Source organism: Cupressus sempervirens, chromosome 3, assembly GCF_028749045.1.
Source record: "Cupressus sempervirens isolate cs-2001-9-10 chromosome 3, ASM2874904v1, whole genome shotgun sequence".
NCBI lineage: Eukaryota > Viridiplantae > Streptophyta > Pinopsida > Cupressales > Cupressaceae > Cupressus > Cupressus sempervirens.
The window spans coordinates 658,971,765-658,990,889 of NC_143120.1; the positions used below are offsets into that span (position 1 = coordinate 658,971,765).

The 19,125-nt window shown below is 33.1% G+C and overlaps 1 protein-coding gene across 2 annotated transcripts in view; it reads left to right on the forward strand.

Annotated features, from left to right (window-relative positions):
- Positions 1-7,119, forward strand: part of LOC149568430 (uncharacterized protein At5g01610-like) — a 30,983-nt gene extending 23,864 nt beyond the window's left edge. The window contains exon 2 of one of the 2 annotated variants that reach the window (XM_089821345.1): positions 2,376-2,889. The gene's annotated coding sequence lies outside the window, so the exon portion shown is untranslated. Of the gene's footprint in view, positions 1-2,375; positions 2,890-5,840 lie in introns of those variants that run through there. The other variant, XM_089821346.1, reaches the window with a different exon arrangement.
- The last annotated feature ends 12,006 nt before the right edge of the window (positions 7,120-19,125 follow it).

Consider the following 19,125-nt stretch of genomic DNA (forward strand, 5'->3'; position numbering starts at 1 on the left):
TGTTCTAAGTTGGGCAGGAAAAATTCTGCAGCAGCAGTAACATGCTAATCATTGATGGGCTAGATGAACCTATGGGCCCATGGTCACACTTATTACAGGAGGAATTATGTCAATTTTGCAAACTCAATGCCCTTATAGTTTTCCCTCTGTGAGCCAACAAGCATTGTTGTTATAATGGATGAGGCATTATCTCAGTACCACTTCATAATTAGTAAGATGGCCTGAACTTGTTCTTATTTAGTGGCTTTAGGAATATTTCTTTCATTATGCCCTTATAGTCTTCCCTCTGTGACCCAACATGCCTCCTTCTTGTAACGAATTAGGTATTATCTCAGTACCACTTCATAATTAGTAAGATGGCCTGAGCTTGTTCTTAATCAGTGGCTTTAGGAATATTGCAACCATGTTTCATGGGCATTTCTCTTGGACTTTCTGATTTTATCTTGTTCTCTTTGATTTGGAATTCCAGAAACTTCAAGCAATTAAAATTTATGTTTGTTGTTTTAATATTATACTATAATAAAATAAAAAGCATTTAATAGATCAGGACCTGAAAAATTGAAGCTTGGAAGTTCAGACATTCTGGAGTAATAATTATAACTAGATGCTATATTAGAAGATTACTCCTGAAAAACTACTATATGACTTCCCCAGCAATTAAAAATTCAAATTGGTGAACACAATCTTTTTAAGATAAAAAATGGGGTTTCACTTTTTACACAATGTGGTCTCTTGCCTTCTGTGGAAATAGTTTCTAGGTGATCTTTAAAGAAGCCAACTGCACTAATGTTCTATAGGTGGATTTTCTATTCTGTTAATTTGTTATGGAAAAGTAGTATAAGACTTTGTGTCACATTAGTCTATGGATTATAAATTAATTTTGTTCCTTTTCATTAGATGTTGGGATGTGTTTGTCATACGACATATTATGTATAGATGGTGCATCCTAAAGGATGACATTTGATGCAGAATTGAATCATTTGCCAGGGTCAAGTTGGTTGCCTTGAGTTTTTTCTTAATTTCTGCTGGGTATATGAATCCCTATTACAGTTTGTTCAATCTATGCTGGGTCCAGTTGCTTGCCTTATTTAAGTCCATCATTTAAACACGATTTGGGCATTTTTTCCTAATTTGTACTATTTAATTTAACACATTCCCCTGTCCACAATATAATGGCAATAATGATTTAAAAAAAAAAAATAATCTTTAACAGTAAATATGCAAAGAATTAGAGGATTTCACAAGAGGTGCAAATGTTTTTAACATTTGTTTTTTAATCAATGAAATTGTTTAATCTGCATCATTCTAATTACAGGAGGATGCTCTTCCATTCTAGGAAATCCTGCAGTGCAGTATAATAATCTGCGTTGAATTATGAAGCAAAAGAGCTTATTTAACCTTTAGTTAGGCTATTTGGTTATGAATTTCACACCCATCCTATACCAGTATGTTAAAATTTCCATCAAAATTTTTGGTAATACACAAATCTTCTCTTTTATTTAACTTATTATAAAATGTTTTCCAATATTTCAGTCATTTTTTCTTTGATTTTCCTTCATGTTTGTCCTTGGATTATTTCTTACAGTTATTCATCTCATATTAGGGCTTGGCATCTACCAATTATCTAAATACTGGCATACTTAAAATCGACAACTAGTCATTTTTTTGCAAGATTACAACTAGTAATGTTATGAGGGTGGACCTTACCCATTTGTGAGGAAGTTGAATTGTGTGATCGAATTTATGGACACATACATATGATGTGCATGACAGCGCTGATTTATTAGTGGCACGTTTAAAATTTAGGCTGACCAGACATCTTTATTGCCTTTGATTCTTCATTACGAATCTGACAGCTTTACTTAAACATATCTTTTAAATATTTATGTGCACAGTTACATAGTAATATCTTGCAAAAGGCAGTCTTTATGAGAAGAAAAATCTGCACCTACAAAATAGGGAATGAATTCAATGCATTGAAAAATCTATATCTAAGCAAAAGCTATATCTTGCTTTTAGAAATTACCATATTTTGTGTGCGCACTTAACGATGCATGCTACCTCCATGGCTGATCATTTTTAATAAATGTAGATAGCTTGTGGATTCGATTATGTTTTAATTCCATTATCAGGGTGAGTTAGTGTCAGCAGAGTCAAAAGGATCTCTCCTGTGATCATTTTTAATTTGTTCCTCGTTTTAAAATAATGAGGAACAATACCTCAAAAGTCATAGTATGTGTATGGCTCTGAAACATTTCAGCCATTCATAGTTTAACTCCAGGAACGTTAATGCATGCTAATTAAATGAAAGGAATTTGGGACTATATATATATTTTAAAAAAAAATGTTTATCTTTTCATTTTAATTTTTATCAGATACAACTAGAAGAGCAGAGAAAACACATTTTGAGCATGTACTTCAGATGCAGACAAAGCTTTTGCTTGATGGCAAGGAAACTGGAATCTAACAGCCAAACAGAAATGGATATTAGTGATGTTAGATTGAGCATAGTTTTATCAGGGAACTTTCAGCTTCTTCTTTGGATGCTCGCTATTGTGGAGCTCCATTAGGCATATCCTCTTTTTATGTACAGGAGTAGGTAAGACATTTAAGGAAAAACCATTCTATTGTTTTTATAGAGTTTGGGGCTGAAGTTAAATGTTTTCAGATGTCCTGCTTGGTCTTGGATATTTGGAAAACATTGAGATATCGGGGAAGGGATTTCTCTATTTCCCTCCATATACAAGAATCTAGAGTTCCTCTAATTTGTCCATACATTTAAAATATTGTGAGGTACACTGGTTACTTCACAGTTTTACTTTTGTTGTATGAATGGAGATTTTGAAATTTATAATGACAAAAGTGATGCACAAAGCGGTAATTGTATAAGTTCTTGAAATTGCAGATTTATAGTATATTCATGATTTCTTTTGTTTTTATTATAGAAGATATGAATTCAGCTACTTTTAGATACCTACAACCTGGAGTTTGCCATTTCCTCCTTTTGTTAGTACTTTCATGAAAGACGGACAAAATTTAAAATTTCAATGAAGAGAAACATGTATGGTAACTTAGTAAACAAACTACAGTAAAAGAAATTAGCTTTTACAAGTGATGGAGGTGTTAGAACTCGATCTGAAAACTTAGAAAAAAGACCTCAAGTCCCAGCTCTACATGCATTTAACCTTACGTAGCCCATTAGATATAACTGATCTAAGAAAACTTTAGAAGTGTCTCCCTTAATCAAATCTGTATGTGTTCCTACTCGTACCCCATGACCAACTATGTATTAGGTGGTGTAAAGATCGGCAAAAAAAAACTGCCTTACTGTGATCTATTCAGTTTTTAAGGATGGCAGAATTTTGGGATTTTGAACTTTCTTATCTCTGCATGTTTTTTCTTCACCCTACCTTCTGATATTTCCTTTCTGGAATTTTGGATTTCTCATCCTAAGTTCCTAACATCTCAGCAAGCTTTTCTCTTGACCCACAAACTTGAGTGTTTTACATTATATTTTATGTTTGGGCATATATCCCTATCCCTATCCCTATTTGAATACTTTGGGTGTGGAATACCATGGCATCCCGTAACCCTCAACTCTTGATGCTTACCTTCTTATTCAATATTCGTTTTCTTTTGGCATGATTTACAAAGTATTCTCAATCCTCAATAAGTTGTTGTTTCTCTTGTCACGCTTCTGAAAAGTTTGAAAATTTCTCAAAGAATTAGCATACTTGTGTCATCTGTGTTTTGTTACAATAGTGAGGAGTTGGGTTCTCACCTTTTTGTTCTAGTGCTCCATTGTGAAGGAAATCTACATTTTTTGTGGGGTTTGTGAGTCAGACTTGTTGCCTTCTCTTCCTTGTCTGAGCTCTAGGCACGTTGTAAGTGCCACGCTAAAACTTCTTTCCTTCATGTGGCTTGGGCCCTTGGTCCTTTTATTATTTTGCATGTTTGGTTGGAAGCGAAGTGGATGATTTTTTAGGATGTTAGGATGGATATACACTTGTGGTGAAAAGTTATGCATTCTCTTCATGAGGTTGTTGTGACTAAGTGTGATTTGATTGGATGCATGGATTGTGGTGATGTTGCTATGTGTTCTTTCCTTAATTTTCCTCTTCGAAGGGGTGCTTTGGTTGGTCGTGGCTAGGGTATCAATAGTAGAGGTAGACATTGTTTATGATTGGTCAATTGTGAGGGTCATTGGATTCTCCCTCGTCTTGGAGTTATAAAAATTAACATGAATGGCTCATCCTTGGGGAATCTTGGGCATGCTGCTTTTGGGGGAGTTGGGCTAGATAGTTTTGGTGATGTTAAAGTTTATTTTTTCTATCTACAAAATCCCTCATACTAATGATTTAGTGGAGGCTCTCACTATTTTATATGTTGTTCAATGTTCAACTCTTGGGTGACACATTTTTATTTGTGAGTTTGATTGTCATAATTTTGATTGTGTCAACATTCTATTTGAGATATTTGTTGTTGCACTATCTAATCCTTTAATAAGACATATCCTGAAGAGTCTTTATTTATGAATGATCTTTCATATGAAGAGCAATGTCTTTTAAAAATGATGAAGAGTCTTTAGTGTTGGCTAATGAAGAGACCATGCATAGATATTGAAGAGTGAAGACAATGAAAGGGTCAAGACAACAAAGGGGTATTTGATTTGTAATGACAAGACAATAAGGGTCAAGGCAATTTTAAATATTCTTCAAGAGGAGTTAATATAAAACCATGTTGACATCTTATGCTTTTATATATTGCCGTAGTTTGAGCCTTGTATTTGGGCATATTGTATTTTAGATTTTAGATTTTTCAATAACTAGTGATTTTATTATGTGCTTGGGATTTTTACCCCTCAAGTTGGAGGGTTTTTCTAGGCAAATGATCATGACCTCTATTCGTATGTTCTTCTATTATATATATATATATATATATATATATATATATATATATATATATATATATATATATATATATAATTCTGGTTCAAAGCATCAAAGCCGGTTTAAGTAACATCGAGATTAAAGTGATAGTAGTAGTTATGAGAGTGGTTTTTAATTTCACTACTTATTTTGAGATGCATCAATTAGTGCATGGGTACCTATCTATTTCCTTGTATAGGGTCTTTCTTTTTGCATACTTACAATGGTTTCACCAGCATACATAATGTGATCTTTCCAATATGCTTGTTGTAGCACTTGGTTGCTTGTCGTATGTATTAATGGGGGAACTTTTGTAAAAGAATTTGTTGCTATCATAATCACTAGAGGTCATGTTTGCAATTTTGATTAGTAGAGTATATTGGTGAGCATAGTTGCAATTTTTTTGTGATCGTTCTATGATATAATCATTCCTTTCTTGATGATAACCTTTTTTTAAGTATCATGGGTAATGCCAGAGAATGTAATGATTTTGTTGGATACATGTGATCTAAACTTTCAGTAACATCACAGTTGTATGTGTTGGTTAAGGGTTACAATGAGTACTGTTGTTTTCTAGTTATAAGCATCTGTGATTGTATGCATTGTTGGATGCACGTGGTTATATGATTCTCTAAGACATTCTTGGATAAGATATGGACACTTGTTGTAGTCAAGTATACCAAATTGTAAGGGATGTGACTATCAAACTTTGAAAGCATATTTCTAAATTGATCAACAATAAAGAGAAGTATTTTATTATTATACCTTTGAATATTGATTATGATATTTTTCTAGGTAATTCATGCAATAATATAGGAACGAATGAATCATATACGCTATTGGCATTAATCTGTATATTTCACTTCAGGACATAGGTTGAGTCTTTTACTAATCTCTCTGAAATGCTTCTAGGATGAACCATGAAGCAACAAGATGATGAGAGATTACATAAGGAATTCAAGGGAAAGCTTGACGAGATGAAGAGGGAGGACTTATTTTAAGGCTCAATGAGATTCGGGGGTAAATTTTGTGGTAGAGGGAGTGTGCCAAGTCCTTTGCAGAGAACCATCATGCTCATGTAGTAATGGGATTGTAAAGCTCCTTGTTTGGTCTATCATTGGATTCAATTAATTAATTCTAGTAATCAAAGATGTGAGTTTGTTGTCCATGTTGAGAGGGAGTTTCAACATTCTAATAAAATTTTATGTGCTTTAATGAGCTCTTTTCTATAAGGGAGAAGTTTGAGGTGTAATCCTTTGTTAATGAGTTCTTCTCTATGAGGGAGAAGTTTGAGCTGCAATCCCTTGTTAACAAGGTATTCTCTATAAGAGAGTAATTCGAGGTGCAATCTCTTGTTAATGAGTTCTGCTTTGTGAGGGAGAAGTTGAAGGTGCAATCCCTTGTTAATGATTTTTTCTCCTTGAGGAAGAAGTTTGAGGTGCAATCCCTTGTTAATGAATTCTTCTCCGTGAGAAAAGTTTGAGGTGAAGGCCCTTGTTCCATCCTCCAGGAGTAGCCATAACAAATGCTATGTGTTTTTTCATTACTTAGCTCTTGTGTAATTCACCTTCTAGGAGTATCTATGCTAAATGTCATGTTGAGATGACAACATCACATGATAAAGTTTAATTGTTGACACGCACAAGTGTAGCCATTGTGTTTGTCATGATGACATGAAATCTACAAATGATATCTCCTCTTCTAAGAGTGTTAATTTTGGTAGCTATATGAGATATCTACGCACCTGTGATTGCATCAACATTATATTTGAGATACTTGGTGCTACATTATCTAATCCTTTGATATGATGAGCCTACAAAGAGTCTTTATTTATAAATGATCTTGCATATGAAGAGGCACATCTTTTGAAGATCAGAAAGAGTCTTCAATGTTGGCTAATGAAGATATCATATATAGATATTGAGAACATACATATATATTTAAGAGTCAAGACATTGAAGAGTTGAGACAATAAAATACCAACACAATGAAGGGGTCTTCACTTTGTAATGACAAGATAATGAAGGGTCAAGGCAATTTTATATATTCTTCATGAGGAGTGCTTATAAAAACATATTGTCATCTTGTGCTTGTATCTATTACTACAGTTTGAGTCCTATGTTTGGGCATATTGTATTTTCAGACTTGTGATTATTCAATAAATTTATTTATTTATTGTGTGGTTGGGTTTTTTTCTGTCGAGTTTGAAGGTTCTCCCAGGATGAATTGTTGTGTCTTAGTGTTCACTATTGCTTCTATTATGATGTTATTGCCGTTTATCTTCATATCTAGGAAAAATATTAACAATTGACATTTAGCTTTAATTATCAAACAAATTCCCTAGTTTTGCAACTCCCAAGATTCAATTACTTTCCCCCACGTTCTTAGGGAGTGGAATGGTGTTGTAGATTGTGTGGAAAATTGGAATGGTGTCAGATCAAATGTATAGTTGGAATCTAGAGGACAAGGGGCATAACTAGATCAATCAGTCAACAATGACATAGTTATCTAGTGCTCTCTCTCTATTGTCCACTTTGTTTTTAATTAAGGAAAATAGGTTTTGAAGGGTGCCTAAAACCCTTTATAGATCAAATAATTTTCAATGAAGCCCAAACAATAAAACAACAATCCTAAAGTGAAACAGGTTGCCTGCCAAAACAAGGTGACCAGGGTGGCCTTACAGATAACATAGTGCTCTACTACCACCTAAACAGGTTTTAAATGGGATCCTGAAATCCCATGGTTGCAAAAGAAGACATTTAATCCAGAACCATGCCAAACTACAAGACAATAAGCCAAAAAGACCAGGAGAACCAAAACAAAATGGGACAGCCTCAAAAAGACCAAGCAAGTAGCAGGTTAAGAAAATCGAGCCTCAAGATTTACATTTTGGTCTCGTCTTTTGAGAACATAAAGACATCAAATGATGGATTGGAGGGCTTGACCTTTTTTCCTTCTATTGATGTCCATCCATCCTCTACCTTCCCAGCAACCTTCTACCAAGAAAAGTCATCCACACCACAAACAACTGCCAAAACCCCCTCAGCCGAAGAAGAAATACTACCAACACACAAAAGAGGGGCAACAACTCCCTCTTGAGATGGAGAAACATGAGGGGCAACAATTGAATCAACAATTGTAGCATCCAAAGGAGGGACATCTGTATCCCTTTTGTTTACTTTGTTTGTATCCCTTTTGTGATTCAGTAAAATTTTACCCCTCTTTTAATGAATGTCTCTTTAGCCTTCTGTAGATCTTTAAGGGAAGTTTGATGTTGTAACAAATACTCTAGCATAAGGTTTCCTTTTTCCACATTTTCTAGTATGATTGCACTAAAGATTTGATAAATGTTGCAACATTCCAATATATTGTTATCTTTGTGAAGGACCTTTCTATATTGGTTATGGATTTGTAGAGTTTGGAGAGGCATAATTAGGGATGTTGAGTTATTTGATATCATATCTTGTGTGTGCACATGTACGTCTATGAGTGTGTTTGTAGTGTGCACATGTGTGCTCTATATATTCTTTGGTGATTTCACTGTAATGCTTCTCTTGGTACCATTACATAAAGGAATGGTATTGGAAGGTCATGGTTCATCACACATTTAAACAAAAAGGAATTATGCCAAGATAATGTTGACAAAGATATGAATTATTACTTGGTATGTTGAAGATTCTAGTTGCTACAAGAAATTTGGCTCTTCCAAGCGAAGAGTGTCTACTCCATTCAAGGTAGGCCTAAAATGAGTGAATATTCAATTGACTTGAAGATGAAAAAGAGATGTCTTGAATACTATCAAGAACAAGAAGAAGCAATGATTCATACAAGGAACAATTAACAACATGGAAGGTTTTAAGCACTAATAAGTCACTTGGACCTAACTATAAAGACTTGGAAGTAGGAGAAAAAAGTATAGATGATGCTTCAATGGATTCAAGAGACCAATATTGATATTTTTCTAAAGAATCTTTTGATAATACAACTAAAATACTTAGAATAATGCAATGATTTATTTATGAAGTGTAAAGAAATGATATGCTTATTGGTGGAAGATGATAAAATAGATGTCATGATGCATGCAAACTTCTTTTTTGCATGAGATATCATGATGTTGAAGCACTTTGTTGGCCAACATTCAACTTTTTTCTTTTTGTACTATAGAGATAAAATAGACAAGGACATTGTACTCAATAATGTCCATTGAATCAACACATCAATGACGAAAGAGATGCAATTATTGATTAGGTTGCTGGCATGATATATCACATTAAGTAGTTAAAATAACTTGCACAACAAGAGAGATGCAACAAGGTTCACATTGGGCTAAAGCAATATAGACAGAACATGGGAATCAAAACCATGTTTATTATGTTCTAGACCCACTTTCATGTCCCCAACACGATTAGTAACCTACCAATTATATTAGGCTTGCATTATAAATACATGTTCAAATAATCCTTCCCATTAAACAGTCTTTGGGAGTTGAGAGGTACAAAATGCGAATTAGTTTTGCACTTAAAACAACTCTTTGTCCACCTATACATATCATTAATTAATCTTACACTTGCTTAAATCATTAAATTGAAAAGTAAAACCATGCACAACATAAAGAAACTCATAACACCATATTTTGTTAACTAGGAAAACCCTGTTTAAGGGAAAACTTTGGCGGGGATGGTACCCACAAAATGGTCTACTAATCAAAAGTATTTTGTGAAAGATATTGACCTTGTTAGGAATCTCTTACATCCATATAGTGTATTAGTCATTATACTAGACCTTATTAGAAGCCTTAACCCTATTAGGAGTTGTAATTACAATGCAAAATACAAGTTGAGCTCACTGCCTTAACATGCATATACAACTTTACAAGTTATATGAATAGATACAAAACATGATTGCGTTGATGTTTTCAATATCTAATTTGTCCTTGTAGTTCCACTTCACAAAACATTAGACAATTGATTTTCTCTTTTGAAATCATCAAGTTTGCATCTATATAGTACACACAGAGTTCACATACATCAATCATACCATAAAGATACAATTGCTTACTTTGCCAAACAAAAGATCTTCCCTTATACCATAATATTGAATTGTTGGCCTTTATCCTTTTCGACACATTACCAATCCTCATCAAATTTTTCCATGAAAGATTTAACCTTTAATATGCTGGCCCAACATTTTCAAGCAATTATTTTGACAAGTCAAAATAATTCTTTAACCAAAAACTTGACATTCTAACTATTATCCTATTCTGCAATTTTCATTCTCTTATTGCAAAACTTCCCAAAACTCATGCAAATCACATAGTAAACTTTAGCGACCTTGCATATATCATTAGTTATCCTCAGTTCTAGATGTACCAATTCAACTTTCACTAACTTTAAACAGCTTAAACAAACTCATAAAACCACTCAATCCATATAGCAACTCAACATTTTCAGTTATTAGTTAGTTCTTCGTTTTGTGTATGCTAACTAACAATAAATAAACAATAGTAAATATCATGCAACACACATGAATCATTCACACATGTTTGACGCTAGGATTTAACATGGAAACCCAATTTGGGAAAAACCACCAAGTAACATGCTACCACTTTTTACTCTTTTAGAGTGAGCTCGATTAAGAGCCAACCCTGTTAAAGATTAAAAAACACACTGTTAGGTGTGACCTCGTTAAAGGATATAATCACCCTCTTAGGAGTGACTTGATTAGAGGAATTTGGATCATTCTATTAGATTGTTACCTTGATTAAAATATTTGCAAAATGACTGCCAGGTCAACCTTGATTAAAGGATTTTCACTGTCGCATTGGTTATAAAGTAACAATACATATGATTTGTTAAAATACAAGTCACTTTGTAAATTTAGATATATATTTTTCTCTTTTGTTGGTTCATTGATTGGACTTCATTAACATCTCCTTCTTTAAGATACTTGACAACCCTTTAAGCAATCTGTTAGAATATTTAGAATAAATGAGTTGGGGGGTGAATCCGTTATCCATGGTCTAGATGTACCAATTGAACAAACACTTAAACAATTTTAGATCTTATCATATCATTGTTCGACCTCTACTGTAAACTATTTGCAACATTAGCTAATTGTCCATTGTTCTAAAGATAATAGGCTTGCAAAATGTGAACTTAAAACAATAAAGCATAATAATAATATCCACACAAGTTTAACACTAGGATCTTATGTGGAAACCTAATTTGGAAAAAACCATCAACATGTCACCAATTTTCACTCTTTTGAGGTGAGCCCTATTAGGAGCCAACCCTATTAAAGGTTACAATACACACTGTTAAATGTGACCTTGTTAAAAGATTTTGTCACCCTATTATGAGTGGCCTTGTTCGAGGACTTCAGAACATTCCACTAGAATGTCACTCAATTAAAGGATTTACATAGACTATTAGGTCCTTATGACTGTTAGGTCAACCTTGATTGAAGGATTTCAAACACTGTTCACAATGGTTAGCAAGTAAAATTACAAATCACTTTGCATATTCAAATATTTGTTAAGCTCCTAATATTGATTCATTGTCTAGCCTCCATTGTCATCTCAATCTCAGATTCACTTGGCAACCCTTCAAGCAATCACTTTTCTATTCTTCTCAACTCAATTACACCTTCTGCTTAGATTTCCTAGTCAACAACATTAGTAACAACTCCAACTCTCTGGAGCTTCTTCTCATGTATACAACTACTTTGCACTTTTTCACTTTTGCTTCTCTTCCACAAATAAAGTTCACCTCTGTACCTCTTTAAATAGGCACTTTTGATCTTTTTTCACTTAATCAACACCATAGATCTTAGGGTTTACGATTCGATCCATCAGATACAATGTATTTAATCGCCATTCTGTTTATCTCTCCTTTTCTAGAAACTTCTCCTTGAATTCATCTCTTAGATCTTTTACCTAATCCTCTCTTGAAATTAAATGATACAACTCATTGATCCTTATCTTCAGCATGTTTTTCATATCCCAAGAAATCAACTTAGTCAACTAGAAATTATGATTTCTCACAAATAGTTAAAATTTTGTTCCTCGACCAACACTAAATTCTGACACTTGGTCATTATTGAATTACTCGATCATTATAAAACTTCTCACTTAGTATCAACACTATCACTCGGTCAATATTGATACTTGGCCAACGTTGAATTTTTTTAGTAGTTTCCATGGCTCGGTTGACACTAACATCACTCGACATGTTCAACAAAATTCCTTATTCTTTTACTTTGTTACTTAGTCAAGCCTACACAAGTGATTTGTCTTTGCTCACACTTTCAAGACCTGACCATTACTATCTTCTCCTCTACCAACATGATTTAAACAATCACTTTTTCTTGTCAAAGTGTAACTAATCAAATGTTTATTTGTAGTTTCCTCTTCATAACTCAACCTTTCCTCAAGATACTTTTGTTATGAACAACTTCTCAAATCCTCTTCATCAATCAAATAGATATGACATTTAGATCAGATAGAAAATTGTCTTGCCAATATATTTGACATCAATGACAACACAATAATTGTTGTAATTGTAATTTCCATCAATCTCCCTCTTTACATTGATAGCAACACCTCAACAAAAATATTTGTAGAAAGACATTATGTTACCATATAATCTAAGATTTGTTACACTCTCAATGTATTAGATCTTTTATTAATATCCTTAGTTTCATTCTAATGCATATTCTAATCTGGTAAAAACTCTTACTTAGCATGTCTCTACCAGCGTCCAATTTCCCCCTCTTTGAAGACAATCTCTCCCTCTTTAGTATTTGTAATATTTTATGCAATCTTATGCAATCTCTCCCTCTTTGATAATAATGCCAAAGACACTATCTCTTTGATTATGTAGATAATTGCATGCAAGGTCTGAGTTCTTCATCTATCATCTTCATATGACTAATCTATTATATTGTTCTTCTTCTTCACTACTACCTTAGGTGACTCCTAAAGTAGAACTGTCTACATCAATGTGTAAGATAGTCTGATCAACACATTTGACGCACTGCTTCTCTATGGCTCAAGTAGCTTTTTCTATGGGAATCACCTGTAGTTTACTTCTAAGATATTCATGAGCATCCTTAGCTAAAGTTTTAGTGAATATGTCAGCAATTTTCTTTTTTGTGTTCACACATATTCCAATTTCACTTCTTTGTTGAACTAGCTCCTTCAAGTAATGATACTTGATAGCAATGTGCTTTGTCTTAGTGTGTATAACAGGGTTCTTTGATATATTAGTAGCACTTGTGTTATCACAATAGATAACCATTAGATCAATAATTTCTTCCTTCATACCTTTCAACAATTATTTGATCCAAATAAAATTTGAACATTTTACTACTACTCCCACATACTAAGCTTCAACTATTGATTTGGAAATGTAGTTTTGCTTCTTTCTTAACCATGAAATCAATCTCTTTCCTAGAAAGAATGCATCACCACTTGTGCTTTTCCTATCATCAACATGTCCTTCCCAATCAGAATCAATGAGCGCCTTTAGTTCAAACTTATCATTCTTCTTGTAATACAGTCCATAGTTTTATGTTTCTTTTAGATATCTTAGTATTCTCTTTACTGCCATCATATGATTGTCCTTAGGACTTGCTGAGAATCTAGCAACTATCCCAATAGCTAATGCAATATATGGTCTGCTATGAACAACATATTGTAGTTTACCTATCATCAATTTGTATTGTATTTGGTTCACATTAGTAGAATTATCATTCATAGATAGTTTGTGTTTAGTAGCCATAGGTGTACCCATTGGTTTGGAATCTTCCATCCTAAAATTTTTTAGTATCTCTTTGATATATTTGGACTGAGTAATGAATATACCTTCATTTGATATACTTGTAAACCAACAAAGAATTTAATCTCACCAAACATTGACATTTCAAATTCCTTCTTCATTTCATTAATAAAAGTTTTGCATAATGCTTACTTTCCTCCAAATATGATATCATCAACAAAAATTTTAAGTAACAATACCTCATTGTTTTTTCCAATCTTCAATTATAGATTTCTATTATTATTTGTCCTTGCAAAACCAATCTTCAACAAATAATTATGCAGTATTTCATACCATGCTCTAGGGGCTTGTTTCAAACCATATAAAGATTTGTGCAACTTTCATACTGTGTTCTTCTTGCTAGCACCCACAAATCCTCTAGGTTGTTCTATGTATACTTCTTCTAATATCCCATTCAGAAATGCAATTTTGACATCCATTTGATATACCTTGAATCCTTTATAAGAAGAATATGCAAGCAATGTTCTTACTCCTAATCTAGCTACAGGGGCAAATTTTTTCCCATAGTCAACACCTTCCTCTTGAGCATATCCTTTGCATACCAATCTATCTTTATTTCTTGTGACTTTACCTTTCTCATTCAGCTTGTTCCTAAATACCCACTTTTTTCCAATAACATTTTTTTCTTTAGGTTTGGGTACTAGAGACCATGTTTTGTTCTTTTCCATCTATTCAATTTCTTCATTCATATCTTGTATCCAATCTTCAATCTCCAAAGCATCTTTCACATATTTGGGCTCAAACTCACAAAGTAAGCATATATCCCTTTTGAGTCTTTTTCTTTTCATAACACCAAGCTCTTTATCTTCAATTATTTGTTCAAGTGCATGATGTCTTCTTACAAATTTTGCTGACACATACTTCTTCCTTCTTTGTTCTTCAACATGCTGATCTTGAAAAATAATTTCAAGTTCATTATCTCTTTCTTGTCCAAGTTCTGGTTCAAGTTCTACATGCTTAACATTGCCTTCCTATTGTTCGATTTCCTCTGTTTGTGACTTGATATCATTTTTTTGTTACTTGGCACCCAAAGTCTACCATTCAACAACTACCTATTGCAACTCAACATTCCTAGTCCTTTGAGAATCTACAACTTTGATTTCTTGTTCAGTTGGAGTGCCTAGAACACTATCATTTACATAGATGAATGAACTACAATCTTCAAGTTTTGTCTTGCATTCAACTTCATTTTTCTCTTTATGTTCATCAACTTTAACATTTGCACTTTCCACAACTTTGTTAGTGTTAGAGTTCAAACACTTATAAGTTTTACTCTTGGTGGAATATCCTAAGAATATACCTTCATTAGTTTAAACATCAAGCTTTCCATTTCTATTATCTTTAAGTAACATCTTCCAAAAAATTTGAAATATTTCACATTAGGTGCATAACCATACCATAATTCAAAATGTGCAACATTTGTACATTTCTTGATTTGCACTCTGTTCAAAGTATAAACAATTGTACTTACAACTTCTCTTCAATATTTCTGTGGCACATTCTTCATCATCGTCATTGTTCTAGCACATTCCAAAATTGATCTATTTCTCCTTTCAACTATTCCATTTTGAGGAGGGGTCCTAGGTGTAGACATCTATCTTTTGATCACTTTGTCATTATAGAATATACTCAACTCATTGGAAATGAATTCACCACCTCTGTTAGATCTCAAACACTTTCGACTCTTCCCTGTCTCATTTTCAACTCTGGCCAAATACCACTTAAACAAATGAAAAGTGTTAGATTTTTCTTTAAGAAACATCACAGTCATCATTCTAGAGTAGTCATCAACAAATAGAATAAAATATTGTCTCCACAATTGCTTTGAACTCCAATAGGTCTACATAAGTCAGTATGAAACAATTCCAAAATGTCATCAGATGAATATGTTTTTCTCTTGAAACTAGATTTTGTCATTTTTCCCAATTGACATTGTTTACACATAACCTTGTCAAGTTTCTTTGGTTTTGGAAAACCTCTTACTCTTTTTATTTTACTAATGCTAACCAAATTGTCAAACTTTACATGACATAACATTTTGTGCCATAACTAAATATCTTCATATTATGCAAATAAACATGTCTCATTAGATAAATCTAGGTACAACAAGTTACCTCTTGTTTAATCACCACTTCCAATCAGTTTACCATCAACAAAAAATATTTTGGCCTTTCTGTGATGGAATTCAACTCTATGACTTGATTTGTTTAACTATGAAACACTTAACAGATTATAGTTAAGTCCAACCCAATCAACATTGTCACAATTAATTTTATCAATTAGTTGAACTACCCTTTTACCTTTTAGAAGACATGGAACATCATTACCAAATTTAGTACAACCACCCTTGTATGGTCCAATGTCCTCAAATTTACTTCTATGACCTATCATGTGATTAGAGAAACTACTATCAATTATCCATTTATCACTTTGTTCATATAAGAGATTAAAATAAATTTCTCATCTTCATCAAAATCTTCTTTCATAGCAACATAGACTACCTCTTTATCATTACTTTCAGATTCAAAATTAGTTTCTTCTTCAATAATATAGAAAGTTCTCTTACTTTTGTCCTTGTAGTCCTTCTTGTTCTTGAAGTCTCGGTCATCTCTTCTTCCTTTGTACATGCTTTCCTTTTTTTCATCTTTATCCTCTTTGAGAGGACAACTTGCAACAATATGACCAACCTTGTTGCATGAAAAATAGATTATGAGAAGTTTACCTTTGTATTTTCCTTTGCCTCTTCCAAATCTCCTAGCTATCATTACCTCAAGTTCATCAATTTCATCATTAGAAGTATCGATATCATTTTTCACATGTTTTCCTTTTTCTTTCTTGGTAAGAACCAATTGTGATTTAAAAGAATATTCAATAGTAGCAAGAGTGTAATTATCAAAATTTGATATCTCAAAAGCAATAAGCCTACCAATTACAACTTTTAGAGTTAGGTTATTACCTAGTGTACATCTTAGTTCTTGTATTGCAGAAACCCTAATAACATAAATATGAATTAGAGTTCTCAATAAATTGCTAATTAATGTTCCATCTTCAATCTTTCCTTTAGCTCCTCTAATAGAATTGACAACTTCTTTGATTCTTGTGCAATACTGCACTATGTTCTCACCTTCTATCATTCTCATTTCATCATTACCTCTTAGACTTTTTGATTTGGCTCTCAAGACATTATTATCTCCTCCATAGATGGTATTCAGTTTATCCCACATTTCCTTTGAATTCTTGCATTCCTTTAGGTCATCAAACTCAATATAGCTTAGGGATGAAGCAATCTCCAACATTGATTGATTATGTTCTTGCTTTTCTTTCAGTTGTTGAGTAGTCAGAGGGACTATTTCAGTGTTCACACATGCACTGTCTAGAAAATCCAATGTAACATCAACACTAGCTATATGTAGTCTCATCAACTTCTACCATGCAAGAAAATTTTCTTTGTTAAAATTTGGTACCTCTCTTTTGTACGTCATGATCTTTAGCTTTGAGTACCTTCAAACTTCTCTCTACAAGAAACAATGCTCTGATACCAATTGTTAGAATATTTAGAATAATTGAGAGAGGGGGTGAAGTAGTTATCTAAGGTCTAGATGTACCAATTGAATAAATAAGCACTTAACCAATTTCAAATCTTATCATTTCATTGCTCAACCTCTATTGTAAACTACTTGCAACATTAATTGGTTGTCCACTGTCCTAAAGATAACTGAATTATAGAATGTAAACTTAAAACAATAAATCATTATAATAATATCCACACAAGTTTGACACTAGGATTTTATGTGGAAACTCAATTTGGGAAAAACCGCTAGAAACATGTTACTAATTTTCACTCTTTTGAAGTGAGCTCTGTTAGGAGCCAACCCTACAATACACACTGTTAAATGTGACATTGTTAAAGGATTTAATCACCCTATGAGGAATGACCTTGTTAGAGGACTTTAGAACATTCCATTAGAATGTCACCCGATTAAAGGATATACATAGATTGTTAGGTCCTTATGAGTGTTAGGATTAAATGATTTCAAATATTGTTCACAATGGTTAAAAAGTAATAGGAAGTTTGATATATTGAGTATAACTCACTTTGCATGTTTATATCTCTATTTAGCTCCTAATATTGATTTACTATTTGGCCTCCATTTTCATCTTAATCTCAAATTCGCTTGGCAACCCTTCTAAGAAATCACTCTTCGCTTCTTCTCAATTCAATTAAGCCTCCTTCTTAGATTTGTTAGTAAAAAAAATCAATAACAACTTCAACTCTCTAGAACTCCTTCTCATGTACATGGCTACTCTACACTTTTTCACTTTCGCTTCTCTTCTAGACTGAATGTTTGCCTCTGTACCTCTTTAAATAGGTAGTTATGATTTTTTTTCTTCTTAATCAACAACATAGATCTTACAATTTATGATTTGATCCATTAGATACAATGTATCTAATTGCCATCATGTTTATCTCTTCTTTTCTAGAAACTTTTCCTTGAATTCATCTCTTAGATTGTTTATCTAATCCTCTTGAAATTGAATGATCCAACTCATCGATCCTTATCTTCAACATATTTTCCATGTCCAAATAAATCAACTTAGTTGGGTAGAAATTATGATTTCTCACAAATAGTTAAGATGTTGCTCCTCGTCCAACACTAAGTTCTGGCACTCGGTCATCACTAAATTATTCGGTTGCTATAAAACTTCTCTTGACATCAACAATATCACTTTGTCAATACTGATAGTTGGTCAACACTAAATTTTCTCAACACTTATTGTGGCTCAGTTGATACTTACATCACTCCATATGTTCAACAAAATTCCTTATTCTTTTACTTTGTTACTTGGTCAAGCCTACACAAGTGATCTATCTTTGCTCACACTTTCAAGACTTGAACATTATTGTCTTCTCCTCTATCAACATGATTTAAATAATCACTTTGTCTTGTCAAAGTGTAGCTAATCAAATGCCCATTTATAGTTCCTTTTCATAACTCAACCTTTCCTTGAGTTTTTTTTGTTATGAATAACTTCTCAAATCCTATTCATCAATCAAATAGATATGACATTTAGATTAGATAGAAAACTATCTCACCAATAGATTTGACATCAATGACAACACAACAATTGCTCCAATTGCAATTTCCAACACAATCACCCTTCACCAATCTTCTCACTTTTCTTGTGCTACTCTATTCTTCACAGGTTGTCCAAAAAATCACCAATCAACAATGAACTGACCTTAGAAAACATCTCTTGTGCCTCTTTAAATAGGTAGCTTTTATCTTTTTCCACTTAAACATCACTATACATATTAGGGTTTAGTTAGATTCAATGAATCTATCCATCATTTTGTCCTT